Raw genomic sequence first — 21,916 nt, 5'->3', positions numbered from 1 at the left:
CTGTGGTTTTGATTTGCATTTTCCTAAGAACTAATGATGCTGAACATCTTTTTGTGTGCTTGTTAGTCTTTTGCATATATTCTTTAGAGAAATGTCTATTTAGGTGCTTTTCCCATTTTTTAATTGGGTTATTTTTCTTTTTTTTCTTGAGCTGTAAGAATACTTTATATATTCTGAATACTAGTCTCTTATCAGATATATGATTTCCAAATATTATCTCCCATTCTGAAAGTTGTCTTGTTACTTTTTTTTGTTGTTATTCCTGACCTGGGGATGTTTTTTTCCATTGGTTTTTAGAAAGAGTGGAAGGGAGGGGGAGAGACAGACAGAGAGAAACATGGATGTGAGAGAGACACATCTATTGGTTGCCTCCTACATGCACCCAACAGGCACTGGGGATCAAGCTTGCCCTTGACCAGGAATCAAACCCATGACCCTTCAGTCCATAGGCTGACACTGTAATCACGGAGCAAACCAGCTAGGGCACCTTGTTACTTACTTGAAGGTGTCCTTTAAAGTACAAAATATTTTAATATTAATGAAATCCTGTTTGTTTTTCATTTTGTTGCCTTTCCTGTTGGTGTCATATCAAGGAAACCATTGCCTAATCCAAGGTCATGAAGATTTGCCCTTATGTTTTCTGCTCCTAAGAGTTTTATAGTTTTAGCTCTTACATTTAAATATTTGATTCATTTTGAATTAATTTTATACACGATGTGAGGTAAGGGTCCACCTTCATTCTTTTGCATTCAGTTATCCAGTTGCTCCATCACCATTTCTTGAAAAGACTATTCTTTCCCCCATTAAATTGTTTTGGCACCCTTTGAAAAATTAATTGACCATAAGTGTATGGGTTTATTTCTGTACTCTTAATTCCATTCCATTGATCTATATGTTTATCCTTATGGCAGTACCATACAGTCTTGATTACTGTAACTTTTTAGTAAGTTTTGAAATTGTGAATTTTCCAACTTTGTTCTTTTTTAGAATGGTTTTGGCTCTTCAGGTTCCCTTGTGATTCTATATGAATTTTAGGATTAGCTTGTCACCTTAAAAAAAAGCCAGCAGGCATTTTGATAGATTGCTTTGAATCTGTTTATCACTTTGGGGTATATTGTATTTTAAGAATAGTATATCTTCCATTGTACAAACACAGGATGTCTTTATATAGGTCTTTAATTTCTTTCAATTCTGTTTTGTATTTTCTGGTGTAGGTGTCTTAACTACTTTTTAAATGTATTTCTAAATATTTTATTCTATTATATGCTACTGTAAATGGAATTGTTGCCTTAATTCTTTTTTTAAACTGTTCATTGCTAGTGTATAGAAATATAATTATTGTTTTTATAGATCTTGTATCCTGTAACTATGCTGAATGCATTTGTTAGCTCTATTATGTTTTTAGTGAGTTTTTTAGCATTTTCTATATATAAGGTCACATCATCTGCAAATAGAAATGATTTTATTGCTTCCTCTCTAATGTTTATGCATTTTATTTATTTGCTTTGCCTAATTGATAAGACTAGAAACTACAGTACAATATTAAATAGAAATAATGAGAGTGGACATCTTTTTCTTCTTAATCCAAGGGGGAAAACTTTCTGTCTTTCACCATTAAGTATGATGTTAGCTGTCATTTTTCATAGATGCCATTTATCACATTGAAGAAGTTCCCTTCTATTCCTAGCTGTTGAGTGTTTTTATCATGAAGGGTTCTTGGATATTGTAAACTGATTTTTATGTATCAATTGAGATAAGCATGCATTTTTTTCTTTATTCTATTAATTAGGTGTATTACATTGATAGATTTTAATATTTTGACTAAACCTTGCATTCTGGCATAAATCCCGCTTAATCATGGTGTATAATCCTTTTAATGTGCTCTTAAATTTATTTTCCTAGTATTTGTTGAAAATTTTCTGCATCAATATTTATATGAGATGTAGATCTGGAGTTTTCTTATAATGTATTTGTCTGGCTTTTATATCAGCATATTTTATATCAGCATATTACTGGCATCATAGAATGACTTGGGAGGTATTTGTGTCTCTTTAATTTTTGGATGAGTTTGAGCATGATTGGTATTAATTCTTCTTTAAAGGTTTGGTCAGATATGCCAGTGAAACCAGATCTTGTCCTCTGCTTTTTATATGTTGCTTAATTAGATTTGCTAGGCTTCTTATGTGTTTTTTTTTCATTTGTTTGTTTTTTTGTTTTTGTTTTTTAATTTTTGAGAGTTTATTTGAGCCAAACTGTCAACATATAGCAGAACCTAAATGAATTGAGATAATGCTCCGGAGAATGGCGGGTTACATCTGTATTTATACATTGCAATCAGAGGTAAGGGACATAGGTGGGTTATATGAAATCCATTGGTGATAGATTAAAAAGGTGGGATAAAGCAAAGCGGGGAAACGTCTGGGATAGGGTAAAAAGTGAAATGATGAACATATGCTTCTTTTACACAGATGGGTACAGGACAGTTTTACATAATTAACAGTTGATAATTAACTTGATAACAATAACAGTGAGAGAATGTCCTGGTGCCATTTGTTGTGCCTGGAGGGGTCGGGAAGTTACAAGTTACCCAGACATTTCACAGATATGTTATCTTAGAGGCAAAAAGGCAAATGGGCTCAGTAAAGATCTAAGTTGATCTTTGTCAGGGAAAATACTAGCCTAGGACATGACTACCCACTATAACCTGTTTGTAGTTAAATATTTAATTTTCAGACCATCTTTTGTGGTTACTTTAGGTCTCTGAGGTTGCAAGGCTGCCATGCAGGCCTCCCCTGAGCTTGTCAGGTTAACATATGGCCCCTTTCGTCCACACATCCCCCTTTTGGTCATAAATCAATCCAAAGGATGCATTGATGGCCAACATTTGGTTGGATAATGGAGTCCCATGGTGCTAGGAAGGCTCATTTTTAGGATGTCTCAGTATCAGCATGTCTTGCTGAACAGGTGGACCACTGGGGATGGGGCAAGACCATAACCTATGTAAAGGGTTTTTCCGTTGGCTGGGATGCTTGTTCCCCTCAGACTTTTCCTCGTCTAGTATTAGACATTTTCTGTTCCTAATCGATGTTATTAGTTTAGTATTGTTACTTTTGTTCATGATATGTAGATGTTACATTAGATGCAGAAAAGCAAAACTTAAGACAAACAGCAAAAAGACATGGATCATGGTGGCTCAAAAATTTGACTGCCTCCCATTTACCTGCCCATTTTGAATAATAATAATTTGACCTTAAATGCCATCTAAGGCTTCTTATGGTTTTTAAGATCTATGTGATTTTGGCCTTGAATGAGTTAAGGAGTTTTGACTCCTCTTCCAATTTTTGTGGAAAGTTTTGTGAATGTTTAGAGTTATTAAAAAAAACAACAACATTTGATAGAATTCACTATTTAAGTTATTTGGTCCAAGATTTTTATTTGTGAGATTTTTTAAAAAATTAATTTTCCATCTGTTTATTTGTTCTATCTATTCATTTTTTCTATTTCTTCTTATAAATTTTGCTAGTTTGTGTCCCATAAATCTGTATATTCCTTGTAGTGTGTCTAATTTACCTGCATACAATTATTCATAGTATTCTTATATAGTCAATTTTATTTCTGAAATTTCAGTAGTAATGTTCCCTCTTATATTCCTGATCTTAATAATTTGCATCTTCTCTCTGGTCATGGTCTGTCTAGCTAAAAATGTGTCAATTTTGTTATTAATTTTGAAGAACTAACTTTTGATTTTGTTAGTTTTCTATATTGTTTTTCCTACTTTCCATTTTATTGATTTCCACTCTAATCTTTGTTATTTCCTTCGTTCTAATTGCTTTGGATTTAATTTGTTCTTCTTTGTGTAATTTTCTTTAAAATATTAGGTTAGGTGGTTGATTTCGAGGTCTTTCATTTTTTTTTAATATACACATTTACAACTACAAATTTCCCTCTAAACACTGCTTTAGCCATATCCTATAAGTTTTTTTTAAAAAAAAACTGATAGTCAATTTATTAAAAAGGTTGATTTAAGCATCTGCAATGGTGACTTCAACTCTGACTTCTGGCTCAATACTGCTGAAAGTAATCTGCTTAACAGTCTCAGGACTGTGCAAATCAATGAATCGCTTGTGGATCCTCATCTGAAGCTTATCCTTAAGTCTTGAACCCTCCCCACAGGGAGCTTTTCTTGTAGTGATTCTCAGAGTCTTCACAAGCATCTGAACTGGTCCTTTCATTTTGAGATTCTTTTTCTTTGCTCCACTGATCAAGTCAGCACACACCTACAAAGATTTTACTTCGTGACTGGTTATTCTAATTTGGTGAATCATCACTTCTGGTTCCACCAATGTCTTTCAGGTATCTTTAAAAGCCATGGCTGCAGTGCAGCTTTCTGACCAACTTGTTCTGTGGTAAGAGTGAACAGTGGTGAATGCAAGCAGCAGTGAGTCAGTAGGAGGAGTGGGCAGGATGGAGCTCTGCTGCAGCTGCAACCGTGTCTTCCTCAAAGTGCCGATAAGTTGAATATGTTGTGGTTTTGCTTTCATTAATTTTTAAGTATTTTTTTCTCTTTTTTTTACTGGGATGCAAGAAGTATTTTATAATTTACCTTATTTCTTCCTTTACCCATTGGTTATTTAGGGTTGTGTTATTTAATTCACATTGCTATTTGGAATATATTATTTGAGAATATCTCAACATTCCTGCCACTGATTTCATTCTGATGTGGTCAGAGAACAGACTTAGTATGATTTTAGTCTTTTAAAATTTATCAAGAATTTTTTTTCCTTATCACCATTTATCTCCTTGATGCCACTCACCTTCCTCCCCACAACCACCCCTGCAATCACCACACTGTTGTCCATCTCTATGAGTTCTCTCTCTCTTTTCTTTTTTGCTCCCTCTCTCCACCCTGTAATCTTTTTCCATGTGCTCTTTAGAACAATGTGTATTTTGTGTTGGGCAGAGCATTCTATAGAAGTCTATTGGGTCTAGTTGATTTATAGTGTTGTTCAAGTCTTCAGTTTTCTTCCTTTTTATTTATTGATTTGAAGAGAGGGAGAGAGAGAGAGAGAGAGAGAGAGAGAGAGAGAGAGAGAGAGAGAAATTAATTTGTTTTTCTACTTATTTATGCATTCATTGGTTATTTCTTGTATGTACCCTGATCGGGTATCAAACCCGCAAACTTGGCATATGGGGATGAAGCTCCAACCAACTGAGCTTTCTGGCCAGGATCAAGTTTTTCATTTTCTTGTTAATATTTTGCCTATTTGTACTATTCCTATTGAAAATAGGATATTCGCCGAAACCGGTTTGGCTCAGTGGATAGAGCGTTGGCCTGCAGACTGAAGGGTCCCAGGTTCGATTCCGGTCAAGGGCATGTACCTGGGTTGCGGGCACATCCCCAGTGGGAGATGTGCAGGAGGCAGCTGATCGATGTTTCTCTCTCATCGATGTTTCTAGCTCTCTGTCCCTCTCCCTTCCTCTCTGTAAAAAATCAATAAAATATATTTTTAAAAAAAGAAAATAGGATATTCAAGTCTCCAACTGTCATTATTGAATTGCTTATTCATCAAATCATTTGTTATATTTTGCTTCATGTATTTTGGGACTCTAATGTTGTATATAAATAGATTATAGGTGCACACATATAGGTAATTGTTTTATCTTTGTATAGATCCACCCTTTTATCTTGATGTAATGTCCTTCTGTGTCTATAGTAACAAATTTCGTCTTAAAAGTCTATTTTGTTTGATATCAGTACAGCCACTCCATCTCTCTGTTTGTTGCTAAATGTTTGCATGGAATATTTTTTCCATCTCTTTACATTAAATCTATTTATGTATTTAAATCCTAAAGTCTGTCTCTTACAGACAGCATATAGGTGGATCATAATTTTATATCCATTCTGCCAACCTCTTCCTTTTGGTTGTATTGTTTAATGTAAATACTGAAATGTAAGATTTGTGACTTCCATGTTATTATTTGTTTTCTATATATTTTATGACTTTTCTGTTCCTCCATCACTTCTATCTTTTGTGATAACGGGCAACTCAATTTCGAAAGTATACAAAATTGCCGAAACCGGTTTGGCTCAGTGGATAGAGCGTCGGCCTGCGGACTGAAAGGTCCCGGGTTCGATTCCGGTCAAGGGCATGTACCTTGGTTGCGGGCACATCCTCAGTAGGGGGTGTGCAGGAGGCGGCTGATCGATGTTTCTCTCTCATCGATGTTTCTAACTCTCTATCCCTCTCCCTTCCTCTCTGTAAAAAATCAATAAAATATATTTTTTAAAAAAAGAAAGTATACAAAAAGTTTGCTCTATATAGCTCCATTATCATCTGAAATACATCTTTATACATTATATACCCATCAACACATATTTATAACTATTGCTTTAGGCAGGTGTTTTTTAAATTAAGAGAAAAAAGTTACAAACAAAAAATACATTTATAATGTATTTTCTATTTTCCTATACAGTTACCTGTAGTTCTTTTTTTTGTTCATGTGGATTTGAATTAACGTCCGGTGTCTTTTCATTTCAGCCTGATGGACTCCTTTTAGTATTTCTAGTGTGATAGTTTGCTTATGATGAATTATCTCAGTGATTGTTTATCTGGTGATATCTTTATTTCTCATTTATATTTGAAGGATAGTTCTGCCAAAATAGAATACTTGTTTAATAGTGTCTTTGTTGTTGTTGTTCTAGCCTCTTGTTTTTTATGGGTAATCGGCAAGTAATATTATGGAGGATCCTCTGTTCATGGTGAATTGCTTCTATATTGCTGCTTTGAATAGTCTCTTTGTCTTTAACTTTTGACAGTTTGATTCTAATATATATTGGTGAGATCCTCTTTGAATTATTTCTATTTGGAATTCATTGTGCTCTTTGGATGTGCAGATTAATTTTATAAAATTTTGGTAGGTTTTAGCCATTATTTCTTCGAATACTTTTTTCTGCCCTTTTGTCTCTCCATTTACCTTCTGGGACTTTTATTATTATGTGTGTTGGTTCATTTGATGGTGTCCCATATTTCTCACAGGCTATTATTTTTCTTCATTCTCTTTTTCTTGCTATTTCTCAGTTTAAACTCATTTGAACAATCTTCCACTTTGCTGATTCTTTCAGACAACTCAGATGTGTTATTGAGCCCTTCTAGTGAATGTGTCATTTCAGTTTTTGTAATTTTGAACTCCAGAATTTGTATATGGGCCTTTTTTATATATAATTTCTATCTCTGAATTGACATTCACTAGTGAAGCACACATCTCATATTTCCCTGTACATTTTTAGACTTTGTTACACTTAGTTCTTTGAACACCAAAATTGATGATTTAAAGTCTTTATCTAGTAAGTCCAAAGTCAAGGCTTCCTCAGGGACAGTTACTGTCCAGTACTTATTTTCCTGTGTATGGTCATACTTTCTTACTATTTGCATACCTCATATTTTTTTCTGAAAATTGGACATTTAAAATAATAATGGATATCAGAAGTCCCTCAAATGGGTCTGTTGTAACCATTTGTTATTCTTGCTTATTTTTAATTAATGATGTTTCTGTATTAATTTTGTAAAAATATATACTTTTTGTCATGTGTCACCACTAAAGTCTCTGCTCAGCTAGATTAGTGTTCAGATAATTTATACAGATTTATTTAAATACCAGCAGCCAATAAATCTCTCTGTCATTGCTGAGTGGCTCTATGGGTTCATTGGGGCAAACCTTTAACACTCATCCAGGAAGTTAACAACTTTCTTTTAACCTTTACTTTCTACTTGCATATCAGACTATAGGTTAAGCAATGGTGAGACCTTTGGGTCTTCTCAGGTGTCTCATGAGCATGTGCACAGTCCAGGGCTTACTCATATCACTACACCTGTTCTTTTTCTTCAATGTACACAAAAATATTTTAGAGCTTCTCAAAACCTCCTATGGACATATCATCCCCCTAGATTTTTCTTTTAAGATTTGTAGTATAACCACTATGGAGAACAGTATGGAGTTTCCTCAGAAAATTAAAATGGAACTCCCATTTGACCCAGTGATCCCACTTCTAGGAATATATCCCAAGAAACTAGAAACACCAATCAGAAAGGATATATGCACCCCTATGTTTATAGCAGCACAATTCACCATAGCTAAGATTTGGAAACAGCCTAAGTGCCTATCAGCAGATGAGTGAATTAAAAAACTGTGGTACATCTACACAATGGAATACTTTGCTGCGGTAAAAAAAGAAGGAATTCTTACCATTTGCAACAGCATGGATGGAACTGGAAAGCATTATACTAAGTGAAATAAGCCAGTAAGAGAAAGAAAAATATCACATGATCTCACTCATTTATGCAATATAATGAACAACACAAACTGATGAACAAAAACAGATCCAGAGACAGAGAAGCATCGATCAGACTGTCAAACCTCAGAGGGAAGGTAGGGGGTGGTGGAGATAAGGGGGAGAGATCAACCAAAGGACTTGTATGCATGCATATAAGCCTAACCAATGGACACAGACTCCAGGGGGGTAAGTCAGGGTGGGGGGTTGGGGGAGTAATGGGGGGGATAAGGACACATATGTAATACCTTAATGATAAAGAAATTTAAAAAAAGACTTGTAGTAAACCTTTGTTTACCCCAACTGTTACCTATAGCCTTAGGCAACTGCAATATTAAGCAACTAATAAGGATTAGTTTTGACAAATGTTCCCTGGGAAAGGTTTGTTTGTAATGGCAAAACTCTGTATTAGGTTGAATAAAGACAAGTCTTGTGAGTAGGTTAATCTTGGCAACCACCAAACAGGTCAATAATGGCAGCTGTTTGGAAATGGGGCTTTGAAGGAGCTCCTAGCTTATTTTGCCCCCTTCATTGATTGCCTGGTGATTGTTTTTTTTTCTTTTTTTTAAATAACAAAAATTTATTTTCTCACAATTCTAGAAACTAGAACCCAAAGATCAAGGTGTCAACAGCATTGGTTTCTTCTGAGGCTTCTCTCCATGGCTTGTAACTGACCATCTTCTTTCTGTGTCTTCACATGGTCTTCCTTTTGTACAAATCTGTGTTCAAATTTCCTAATTTTATATGGACACCAGTCATAGTGGATTGGGGTCCACTCTAATGACCTCATTTTGAAATTAATTATGTTTTTAAAGACCCTATCTACAAACAGTCACATTCTTTTTTTTTCATGTACTTTTATTGATTTCAGAGAGGAAGGGAGAAGGAGAGAAATAGAAACATCAATGATGTGAGAGAATCATTGATCAGCTGCCTCCTGCACACCCCACAGTGGGGATCAAGCACACAACCCAGGCATGTGCCCTTGACTGGAATCAAACCTGGGACCCTTCAGTCTGCAGGCTGATGCTCTATCCACTGAGTAAACCAGCCAGGGTTACAGTCACATTCTGAGGCATGGGGATTAGGAGTCAAAAAATAGACTTAAAAATGGACATTTCACTGAGCCATTCTACAGTTAGGAAGCCACAACTGTAAATATAATTCCTCAAATTATAGTATCATACATTACTTTCTTATAATCTGCTTTTTTTATTTGTTATATATTTTGAACATTTTTATCTATGTATTTAAACACCTACAGAATCAATTTTATTTACTATCTAGTAGACTATCATGCAAAAACATCATAATTTAACAATATTCCTATTTTTAATGTAATTTTTTGAATAAGACATATACTTGTACAGTTCAAAAATCAAAAGTTTATAAAGGTAAACCCAGAAGTCTTGCTGCTATCCTACTCCTTTCCTCATCAGTAACCCCTTTTATTAGTATGCTTTCAGTGTTTTCTAATACAAATACAAGCTAATGCAAATATACATTCTTTTCTTTTTTAATTTTAATTTTTTTAAATTATGGATTAGATGTTTATATATATACTAGAGGCCTGGTGCATGAAAATTTATGCACTGGAGGGGGGTTCCTCAGCCCGGCCTGCCCCCTCTCACAGTCCGGAGTCCTCAGGGGCCGGAGGCGACCTGGCCATCAGGGGAAGGCAATGCCCTGTCATACCTCTGCTGCTGCCACTGCCGGCAGTGCAAGCCTCAGCTGGCCCTGGTTACCTGAGCCTCAGGTGGCCCTGGGTGGTTGGGCAGCTGTCATTCGAGGCTTGCCTGCATCTCAGGCCGGCCCTGGGCGGCTGGGGGGCTGAGGGGACTAGTGGACTCTGGAGCTCCTGCCTCATGCACACACTCGGCCTTACCATGCACCTGCCACCCCAGCAGGGCTGAGGGGACTGGGTGCCGCCATCTTGTGGCTGTGGGCACCACCATTTTTGAGGGTGTGGCAGTCAATTAGCATATTCCATCCTTATTGGCTGTGGGCACCTTCATCTTTGCAGCCTACTGCTCAGTCATTTGGTCATCCCTCACTAACCCCCCTGCCGGCCTGGTCACCCCACACAGCCTGTTCGGTCATCTGTTCGGTTGTTTCGGTTGTGACAGTCACTTAGGCTTTTATATATATAGATTTTGTTTTCTTTATTAATTAAGGTATTACATATGTGTTCTTATCCCCACATTGCCCCCCTACACTCATGCCCTCACCCCCCTGGTGTCTGTGTCCATTGGTTAGGCTTATATGCATGCATACAAGTCCTTTGGTTGATCTCTCCCCCTTACCCACTCCCTCCCCTACCTTCCCTCTGAGGTTTGATGGTCTGATCAATGCTTCTCTGTCTCTGGATCTGTTTTTGTTCATCAGTTTATGTTGATCATTATATTCCATAAATGAGTGAGATCATGTGGTATTTATCTTTCTCTGACTGGCTTATTTCGCTTAGCATAATGCTTTCCAGTTCCATCCATGATGTTGCAAATGGTAAGAACTTCTTTTTTACCACAGCGTAGTATTCCATTGTGTAGATGTACCACAGTTTTTTTTTCCACTCATCTGCTGATAGGCACTTAGGCTGTTTCCCAATCTTAGCTCTGGTAAATTGTGCTGCTATAAACATAGGGGTGCATATATCCTTTCTGATTGGTGTTTCTAGTTTCTTGGGATATATTCCTATAAGTGGGATCACTGGGTCAAATGGGAGTTCCATTTTTAGTTTTTTTGAGGAAACTCCATACTGTTCTTCACAGTGGCTGCACCAGTCTCCATTCCCACAAGCAGTGCAGGAGGGTTCCTTTTTTTCTCCGCATCCTTGCCAGCACTTGTCGTTTGTTGATTTGTTGATGATAGCCATTCTGACAGCTGTGAGATGGTACCTCCTTGTCGATTTGATTTGCATATCTCAGAAGATTAGTGACTTTGAGCATGTTTTCATATGTGTCTTGGCCTTCCATATGTCCTCTTTCTAAAAGTATCTATTTAGGTCCATTGCCAATTTTTTGATTGGGTTGTTTATCTTCCTTTTGTTAAGTTGTATGAGTTCCTTGTAAATATTGGAGATTAAACCCTTATCAGTGATAACATTGGCAAATATGTTCTCCCATGCAGTGTGCTTTCTTATTGTTTTGTTGATGTCTTTTGTTTTGTTTTGTTTTGTTTTTTTGTTTTTTGGGTTTTTGTGGGGGTTTTTTTGCTGTACTTTTTATTTTGATGTAGTCCCATTTGTTTATTTTCTCTTTAGTTTTCATTGCCCTAGGAGCTGTATTGGTGCAGATATTGCTTTGGCATATGTCTGAGATTTTGCTGCCTGTGGATGCCTCTAATATTTTTATGGTTTCCCATCTTATATTTAATTCCTTTATCCATTTTGAGTTTATTTTTGTGTATGATGTAAGTTGGTGGTCTAGTTTCATTTTTTTTGCATGTATCTGTCCAATTTTCCCAACACCATTTATTGGACTCCATTTGATGCTCCTGCCTCCTTTGTCAAATATTAATTGGGCATAGTTGTATGGGTCGATTTCTGAGTTCTCTATTTTATTCCATTTGTCTATATGTCTATGGTTGGTTTTCACAGTGATTGAGCACTATTAGTTTTCTAGGCTGCCACAAATCTGGGAATAGGGAGATGAAAATAGGGCAAGTGAAAACACCATGAAGGTCACTATTCTTACTGATATTCATTCATTCATTCATTTTGGTTAATCCTCACCCGAGGATATTTCCCATTGACTTTTAGAGAGAGTGGAAGGGAGGGTAGAGACAGAGAGAAAAAACATCCATATGAGAGACACATCGATTTGCTGCTTCCCACACACACCCCAACCAGTGTCAGGGATCATGCCTCTAACCGAATTATGTGCCCTTTAACTGGAATCAAACCTGGGAACCTTTAGTCCACAAGCCGACTCTATCCACTGAGCCAAACTGGCTAGGGCTCAATCATTTTTCTTGAGTAAACACTCCCTGGATTGCTTCAAGCCTTTTGTTAATTTCCAGAGTTCTGAAAAAGGTGATTCTAACAATTTTTGTCAGTATTCTTCTTGTATTTTCAGAGGCCCTTATATTTCCACTGATGTCCTTAAGTATATTTTAAAGAAATTTAAATAATATGAAAAATAGTTTATAAATTTACTTATATTGTTTCTAGTTTCAGTGTACTTTATTGTGTTGTGTAGATATATATTTCCATCATGTTTCATTTTCCATGCATGAGAAACTTCCTTTCTTAAGGAGCAGCCTGCTGGTGAGGAATTCCTTCATCTGTTATATGTCTGAAAAATCTTTATTTCATCTTCAATTATGAAAGTTCTTTTTACTGGATATAGAATCTAGGTAGACTCTTTTTTATCCTATCAGTAATTTAAAGGTGTTGTTCCATTGTCTTCTCAGTTACATAATTTCTAATGAGAAAGCTGCTGTCATCTTTATCTTTGTTCCTTTGTACATAATGTGATCATAAAGTGTTTGTAGTTTCTTCACGTTTCTTGATTTGGTGATTTATTAAATCTCTTGAACCTGTGGATTTATAGTTTTCATTAAATTTGGAAAATTTTTGTCCATTATTTCTTTTTTCAAAATATATTTTTATTGAGTTCAGAGAGGAAAGGAGAGGGAAGAGAGATAGAAACATCAACTATGAGAGAATCATTGATAGGCTGCCTCCTGCACGCCCCCTACTGGGGGATCAAGCCCGCAACCCGGGCATGTGCCCTTGACAGGAATCACATTCAGGACCCTTCAGTCCACAGGCCGATGCTCTATCCACTGAGCCAAACCAGTTAGGGCTGTCCATTATTTCTTAATAGATTTTTGCAGCTCACCGTCACTTGCATGGACTCAACTTATATATTTTGAATGAAGTTGTCCCACAGCACACTAATGCTCTTAATTTTTGTAACTTCTTTTTGTGTTCCATGTTGAATTGAATTTGCTGCCATGACTTCAAGTTGAACAATTGTTTCTTCTGCAATGCCTTATCTCATTCAGTATTTTTTATCTCTGCAATTACAGTTTTCATCTCTAGCAGTTCTATTTGTGTCATTTACATCTTTCCTTTCTCTATTTTACTCTTTATATATGTTATAATATAGTTATAATAACTTTTTAATGACCTTGTCTACTAATTCTATCATCTGTGTCATTTTGGATAAATTTCTATTGGTTTTCTTTTCATTATGGATCATATTTTTGTTTCTTTACACATCTAGTAATTTTTAATTTGATACCAGACATTTTGCTTTTACCTTGTTGGGTGTTAGCTATTTTGTAACCCTATAAATATTCTTTGGTTTTGGAAGTTGTTCCTTTCAAATCTTGCTTCTATTGTTTTTTAGGTAAGTCTGGTACACTGCTCAGCTTAGGACTCATTTTTCCCAATACTGAGGCAAGACACTTACAAATACTCTATCCAAATTCCCATGAATATTGATGTTTTTCTTTCTGGTTGGTAGGAACATGTCCAATATCTAAGTCTTGGTGAGTGCCAAATACTGTTGTTACATCTAATTCTTTCAGGTAGTTCTTTCTGTGGTCTCATATAATTTCCTCATATGCTAGGGTAGTTAGTATTCAGCTGAACACTCAAGAGGGACCCTCTACAGATCTCTGGAATTCTATATATGTGAAGCTCCCTCCTCTATGGTACTCTTTCTCATGAATTCTGACCACTTTGTCCTCCCCTGGTCTCAGAGTAACATCTTTTAATTCCAGAAGTTAACTTGGATTCCCCAACCCTGCACCATGGCCTGAAGTTGCTCTCAATACAGTAAAACAAGACAATTATAGGGCTTACCAGGTGATTGTGTCATCTCTTAGGGATCACTGTTCTTTATTATTTTATGTCTATTGTGTTGAGAATCCCTGTTTCATATATTGAGGGCTTTCTTTGATGTTCAGGTGGGAGGGTAAATCTGACCTATCTTGGCTAGAATTGTAAGTCTTATATTTTATCACTTAAAATCACTTGATACCAGCACAGATTACATATCCATTATAACAGTAGATCGAAATCATTCTAGAGGACTTTAATTACCATGCAGCACATGCATGGCTTATAATGTAGGGTCATCTGGTGTGTCTATAGTAATATGAATATGTGTATTTGGATAGCCTAATGATTTATTTCAGTTGTGATTTAGCAATTGGAGTTTCAGATAAAATGTTTTTCATTAATTTTAGCAAGACACAGTTTTACTTTATCATAAGTGGGGAAAATAGAAAAAATGATTTTAGACTCTGAATTCACAAAAAGAAATATTTTGAGCACTATTGGTGTAATGAAGACATTTATTGGTGATGGTGGTGAAGGAGAGTATCAAAACAGAAAGGGAGAAAAGAAAATCCTTTCAAATCTTATATGGAAAATCTTATTTTTCATGGGGTATCATGGGTCATAAAACTCTAGAATAAGAAAAAAATATTTCCAGTTATTTCATCTTATTCTTTTAATATATATATATATATATATATATAAATGATTTCAGAGAGGAAGAGAGAAGGAAAGAGAGATAGAAACATCAATGATGAGAGATAATCATTGATTGGCTGCCTCTTGCACGCCCCCTACTGGGGATCGAGCCCACAACCTAGGCATGTGCCCTTGACTGGAATCGAACCTGGGACCCTTCAATCTACAGGCCAACGCTCTATCCACTGAGCCAAATCAGCTAAGGCTCATCCTATTCTTTTATTGACCTTTTATCAGGACATTTATAGCTAGGGAAATAATTAAATAACCTCTACAAAGAAGAGAAGTGTATTGATACAGAAGTAGTTGGAAAGGTGATAGGACCTGGTGTATACCCTAAGATTCTTCATAGTTCTAAACCCAATTCTATAATATCAACTCTACACGAACCAAGAGTCAACTATAGTTTTCTAAGGTGTTAAGAAATAAAACTAGAACTCTTGACAAGTAAAATGTTGACCCAGTGTCATTGTCACTCCCCCACAGAAAGACATTGTAGTCTTGCAAAAAAAGGTTTTTTGCATTTTCTATGTCTTCTATGGGTTATATCTACTGTGTAATTAATATGACATATTTAGCTATAATGCTAAACACTGTTTAAGCACCACCACCATTACAGCCTGTCTTCCTGGAATGAGCATAATCTTAATTTAAATATGAAAAAATAACAATATAAAAAAGCAAGATCAAACATATGGTACCTTAAATGCTGTAGAAACTTCAAGAATGTAGAAAACCTTCTTGGAAGTACAAGTGTAGAAATACATAATGCACTGTAAGCTTCACCTTTTTTCTGCAGACACATAATCTACTTTCCATTTCAGTATTTCCTTGCTCTTTTTATTGAAATGCTAATTCAGATTACTGCCAGTGAAATATAAGACCTTATCATGGAAATTCTGAAATTGGAAAGTCAAGGAGGGGATTGCTTCTAGTTTACTTCTATGGACCCAAATGTTTAATATTAAGTTAAACAAGTCGTCTCCTCCTACTCAGGACTTCATTCTAAATAAGTTTCCCCCATTTATGTAGCATAGCAATGATGTTACTGACACATTTCAATGTGGCATGCAACAGTGGTTCCTAATTGGTTTAGCATTTATCATGCACAAGAGACAGGAGGAAAGTTGCCTTATTTTTTACAGCTTAGTTGCATTTCTTATCTCTAAAGTACACTTAAGCAGCAAACTGAGACTCAAGGTTGCTGTCTAAAAATCAGCATCCAAGAACATGCCTGTCTTAGAAAATTAATTAGTTTTTCTAAAACAGAATATAATTCAACCTTTTGTGTATTAATTTTGCATGGTTTCTCTTTTGCATATTTTATAAATTAGGAGCCCTGATCAACTTACCTACATAAATTTTCATACTCATATTTTTCAGGTTCTGCCTTTGGGCAGTTTTGTTTTAAAAACATTTTTTTAAAAAGCATTTTGGTGCATTTCCAAGACACCTTGGGGGTCAATCAGCACCTAGTAATATTTTTCTAAGCAGTCACTGGAGGTGCTTAACTGGTGTATGCTTAGACATGTTTTACCTGACAAGTCTTCTGTGTAGGTTTTATGTTTTAAAGAAACAATATTCCTCAACATTCTATAGTGAGCATGTGGTTGCTATGTATGAGACTAGTAGATAATCTGAAATTCTTCTTTTTTCTTTATTGATTAAGGTATTACATATGTATCCTTATCCCCCATTGCCCCCCTAGACCCCCCTCATGCCCTCACCCCCTGATGTCTGTGTCCATTGGTTAAGCTTATATGCATGCATACAAGTCCTTTGGTTGATCTCTCCCCTTACCCCTGCCCTCCCCTACCTTCCCTCTGAGATTTGACAGTTTGATCCATTCTGTTCATGCACACTTCGATGTAGATCTTTCCAGCTAGTGAGTTCTGCTGAATGTTGAAGCAGCCACATTAACTACCCTTGCTGTTCCAGGCATTCAAATCCTATTAAGATAAGAATCACCAAATGAGTATAAAAAGATCATATAAACTGATAATGACAGATGTGCCTATCTGTCTTTGAGGGGCTGATTGGGGTGAATAAAATATATTTGGACTATGCCCTGACAAATAAAGATTGCTTCCCTTGAAGTAGGATAAGTTATATACATATAATCAGTTGACCACTGAGCAACATGGGTTTGAACTGGGTGAGTCCATGTATCCAAAAATACATAAATTTTTCAATAAATACTATACATATATTTGCTCTTCCTTATGCTTTTTTAATATTATTTTTCTCTTGCTTTATTGTAAGAATACAATATATAATACATATACCTTGACAAAGAAGGCAAGAGCACACAATGTAGTAGTAAAGACAGTGTCTTCAATAAATGGTGTTGGGGAAATTGGACAGGTACATGAGAAAAATGAAACTAGACCACCAACTTATACCATACACAAGAATAAACTCAAAATGGATATAAGACTTAAATGTAAATTGTGAAAACATAAAAATCCTAGAAGAAACCATAGGCACCAAAATCTCAGACATCTGTTATAGCTTTTTGTTTACCAATGTATCTCCTAGGACAAAGGAAACTAAGGAAAAAATAAACAAATGGGATTACATCAAAATAAAAAACTGCTGCACAGCAAAAGAAACCATCAACAAAATGAAAGGAGAGCCCACTGCATGGGAGAACATATTTACCAATGATGCATCTGATAAGGAGTTAATTTCCAAAATATATAAATAACTCATACAACTTTAAAAAAAGGAAGACAAACAATCCAATTTTAAAAAATGGAAAAAGGACCTAAGCAGACACCTCTCAAAACTGGACACACATAAGGCCAAGAGACATATGAAAAATTGTCAGAGTCACTAATCATCAGAGAGATGCAAATTAAAATGACAATGAGGTATCGCCTCACACCTGTCAGAATGGGTATCATCAAAAAAATCAACAAATGCGTTGGTGAGGATGTGGAGAAAAGGGAACCTTCATACACTACTGGTGGGAATGCAGACTGGTGCAGCCACTGTGGAAAACAGTATGGAGTTTCCTCAAAAAATTAAAAGTGGAACTCCCATTTGACCCAGTCATCCCACTTCTAGGAATATATCCTAAGAAACCTAAAATACTCATCAGAAAGAATATATGCACCCCTATGTTCATAGCAGCACAATTTACAATAGCTAAGACTTGGAAACAGCTTAAGTGCCCATCAGCAGATGAGTGGGAAAGAACTATGGTACAGTTATACAATGGAATACCATGCTGCTGTAAAAAAGAAAGAACTCTTACCATTTGCAACAGCATTGATATACCTGGAGAGCATTATGCTAAGCAAATTAAGTCAATCAGAGAAAGATAAGTATCACATGATCTCACTCATATGTGAAATCTAATGAACCAAATAAACTGATGAACAAAATAGATCCAGAGACATAGAAGCATGGAACAGACTGATGAACTTCAGAGATAAGGCAACAGTAGGGGTGGGGTGGGAAGTGATTAACCAGGGAACTTATATGTGCATAGCCCATGGACATAGACAATACAGTAGTGAAGGCCTGGGAGGAGTGGGTGCAGAGTGGAGGGGGTCAATGGGAAAACAAACAAATAAAGGGGACATCTGTAATAGTTTCAAAACTAAAGATAAAATTTAAAAAATATATGTAATACATATACCATACAAAAGGTATGTTAATCAATGGTTTGTTATTGGTAAGGCTTCCAGTCAACAGTACTTAAGTTTTAGAGGAGTATACATGCATTTTCAACTTCATGGGCATCGGTGCCCCTAACCCATGTTGCTGATGGGTCAAGTGTGTGTGTGTGTGTGTGTGTGTGTGTGTGTGTGTGTGTGTGTAAATACATATACATATATATCTATACTAATAATAGCCTAGGGCCGTCACGACCAGGAAGGACGACCTAACAGTGGGCCCCTGGCTGCCGAGGCACACAGGCGGGAAGGGTCTGTGAGCTCTGGGCCTCTGGGGTATGGCAGGTGGGAGAGATCTGTGGGCCCTGGGCTGCCGAGGCATGCAGGCAGGAAGGGTCTGTGAGCCCTGGGCATCCAAGGTGGTGGCACCAGGCCACCAAGGCATGAAGGTGGAAAGGGTCAGTGGGCTCTGGGCCTCTGGGGTGTGGTAGTGGGAGAGATCTGTGGTAGTGGGAGAGATCTGTGGACCCCAAGAGCGATCTGTGGGCCCCGGGCTGTGGAGGCATGCAGGCGGGAAGGGTATGTGGGCTCTGGGCCTCTGGGGCATGGTGGTGGGAGCAATCTGTGGGCCCCGGGAGTGATCTGTGGGCCCCGGGAGTGATCTGTGGACCCGGACTGCTGATGTGTGGCAGTAAGAAGGGTCTATGGGCTCTGGGCCACTGGGGTGTGGCAGTGAGAAGGGTCTGTGAGCCCCAAGCCGCCGGGGCGTGGCAACAAGAGCAATCTGTGGGCCTGGGCTGTTGGGGCGTGGTGGCGGGAGCAATCTGTGGGCCCCGGGAGTGATCTGTGGGCTCTGGCTGCTGGTGTGATGGCAGGAGGGATCTGTGGGCCCAGGCCACCAAGGCTCGGTGGCAAGAAGGGTCCATGGGCTCTGGGCCACTGGGGCGTGGCAGCAAGAAGGGTCTGTTGTGGCCAGCAGGGGAGAGCAGTTGTAGGCGATCAAGCCAGCAGCAGAGGGCAGTTAGGAGCAACCAGGCCAGCAGGGGAGGGAGGGCAGTTTGGGGGGACCAGGTCGGCAGGGGAGGGCAGTTAGGAGTGACTGGGCCAGCAGGGGAGGGCAGTTCGGGGCAATCAGGCCAGAAGGGGAGTAGTTAGGCATCAATCAGGCTGGTAGGGGAGTGGTTAGGGGGTGATCAGGCTGGCAGGCAGAAGCGGTTAGGAGCCATCAGGCAGCCAGGCAGGCAGGTGAGTGGTTGGGAGCCAGCAGTCCCAGATTGTGAGAGGGATGTCTGACTGCCTAAACCAGCAGTCAGACATCCCCCGAGGGGTCCCAGATTGGAGAGGGTGCAGACTGGGCTGAGGGACACCCCCCGCCCGTGCACGAATTTCGTGCACTGGGCCTCTAGTATATATCTATCTCTATATCTATATATAGATATAGAGATAGATATATAGATATATATAGATATAGATAGATATACACATATACATAAATATATAAATTCTAAATTATATCTGTGGTTGTGGAGTTTTTCATGTTAAAACAGTTTAATTACACCTTCCCACTGTGATATTATTTTACACACAACTTCTTGTGTGCATCAAATAAGGTCAAACTACACAATAAACTCAATTATCTGCAAATAGGTACTCCATGTAGCTTGTGGATTATGCACATGATATAGTTACTGCCTCCCTACCCTGTGGCCCTTCTCACTCCACAGATCCCTTCCCATCACCCACTGACCATAGAGCAAGCACTGATCACAAAGTTATATTTGCTTTCATTGCCTTTCTGCGTGGCAAGAGTGATAAAGAAAGAATCATGGAAGCAATTATTTTTCTAGCATTTCCTTTAAACCTTAGTTGTTGTTTTTTATAAGGCTGACAATATAATTTGCTAATATATTCTTGATATCCAATTCATCCATGCTTATGTATTCTATTAATGCCAAAATGTTTTGTCTGTTCGTTGGTATATTTTCCATGTACTCATATTTGCCTTCTCTTTGGTTAAAAATAAGTAAATTAAAAAGGAGTTATGTAAAGAGCAATAGTAATTGGCAAGGAAAGGAGACAAAAGAAAATTGTAAATGATTGCCTTAACCTCATAGAGTAATCACTTCAAAACAGGATTCATGCATTATCATGAATGACAAAAAAAAATCAGGTAAGTTCTACTGGTATCACCTCCACATTTGGAGTATCAAGAGTTGATGTTAACTCTATTTAAAAGCCTCATTTCTAGACATAATGTCTTTAACCCAAACCCTAAATTATTCAAAGTGCTTTATTCTGAAAAAAATCAGTCAATTCCACCAAAGAGCAGAAACCTATATTTATAATGAAGTGGAGACAACACTACTATGAAAAAATAATGAGTCTACACACAAATAACTTTCATGAACACATTTATTTTGAGTAGCTCTATGGAAAGGCAAGTCTGATATATATAAACACTATACAGAGTTGCAATGCTGTCTCCCAAAACTGCAAACAGGATGTTTACAAAGAAAATATAAGAGTATTTACAAAGGAAGACAAAGCCAGAGCAACTCAAAGCAGGTCTGTAAAGCAGAAATAGCAAATGAAATTATTGGAACTGTAAAGTTTTAGGTTTTACTGACCAAGTGACTATGTCTGATACTAAATTAAATGTAGAGGTCGCACAAAAAATCGTTCCATCATTGATATTTCCTAACAGCAGCATAAACTTGTAGCTGGAAGGTAAGTGATATGTTGGTACAGGTATTCTGAAAAGATTCTTCCAGCACAATACTGAATAAATTAGCTGTGTCTGTAAACTAAGAAGTAGTGTCCAAAAGATTGCATATTTGTTATGCTGTACCTGTGACTATTTGTACCTGTTTCTATTTGTATGTTCTGTTGTGTATGAGGTTTTCCATTCATTTATTCAGCAAGTGTTACATTTGTGCAGCACCCTATCTGCTGGCAGCCCCTGGGCCTAATATGCAAATAAAGATATATAGCATTTTCTCCAAATAACCTTTCTTTCCACAATTCTGAATGATTAGGACTTAACTTACTTGAAAATAAAATGGTGGCAGAAGGCTTGAAAAACAGCTGCCTAAAAGACTGCATTATTATCATAATGAACAAAAGCCACACTGCATTATTTGAATAGGTTGGAAAAAGAGAAGAGTCAAAGGAGTTGAGGAAATTGATGCCTTAGCAGTGACCAGTAACTGGAGTAGTGATTGGTACAGCAGCCATATTTTCTCCTCAGTGCCATTCACAAGGGAAATAAAAGAGTCCCTCCCCCTCCATCCCTTTGGTTGGTAAGCAAGGAAAGATAATAGAAGAACATATTAAAAGACATCAAAACCAAGTGGCAAAAATCTTTAAGAAAACATTACACTACTTCAAAGTTGCACATTAAATGCAAAGCATTTGCTTTAATAGAGTTACAAACAACAGGTGCATCTATAGTCACATGTACACAAGTACACAAGGGTG

At 37.3% G+C, this 21,916-nt stretch overlaps 1 pseudogene; it reads right to left on the bottom strand.

The window, feature by feature from the left end:
* Positions 1-4,022: 4,022 nt before the first annotated feature.
* Positions 4,023-4,370, bottom strand: LOC102419439 (annotated as a pseudogene).
* Positions 4,371-21,916: the final 17,546 nt, after the last annotated feature.

Source organism: Myotis lucifugus, unplaced genomic scaffold (genome assembly GCF_000147115.1).
Source record: "Myotis lucifugus unplaced genomic scaffold, Myoluc2.0 scaffold_2, whole genome shotgun sequence".
NCBI lineage: Eukaryota > Metazoa > Chordata > Mammalia > Chiroptera > Vespertilionidae > Myotis > Myotis lucifugus.
The sequence above is the reverse complement of the archived record's forward strand: the minus strand, read 5'-3'. Positions and strand labels throughout refer to the sequence as shown.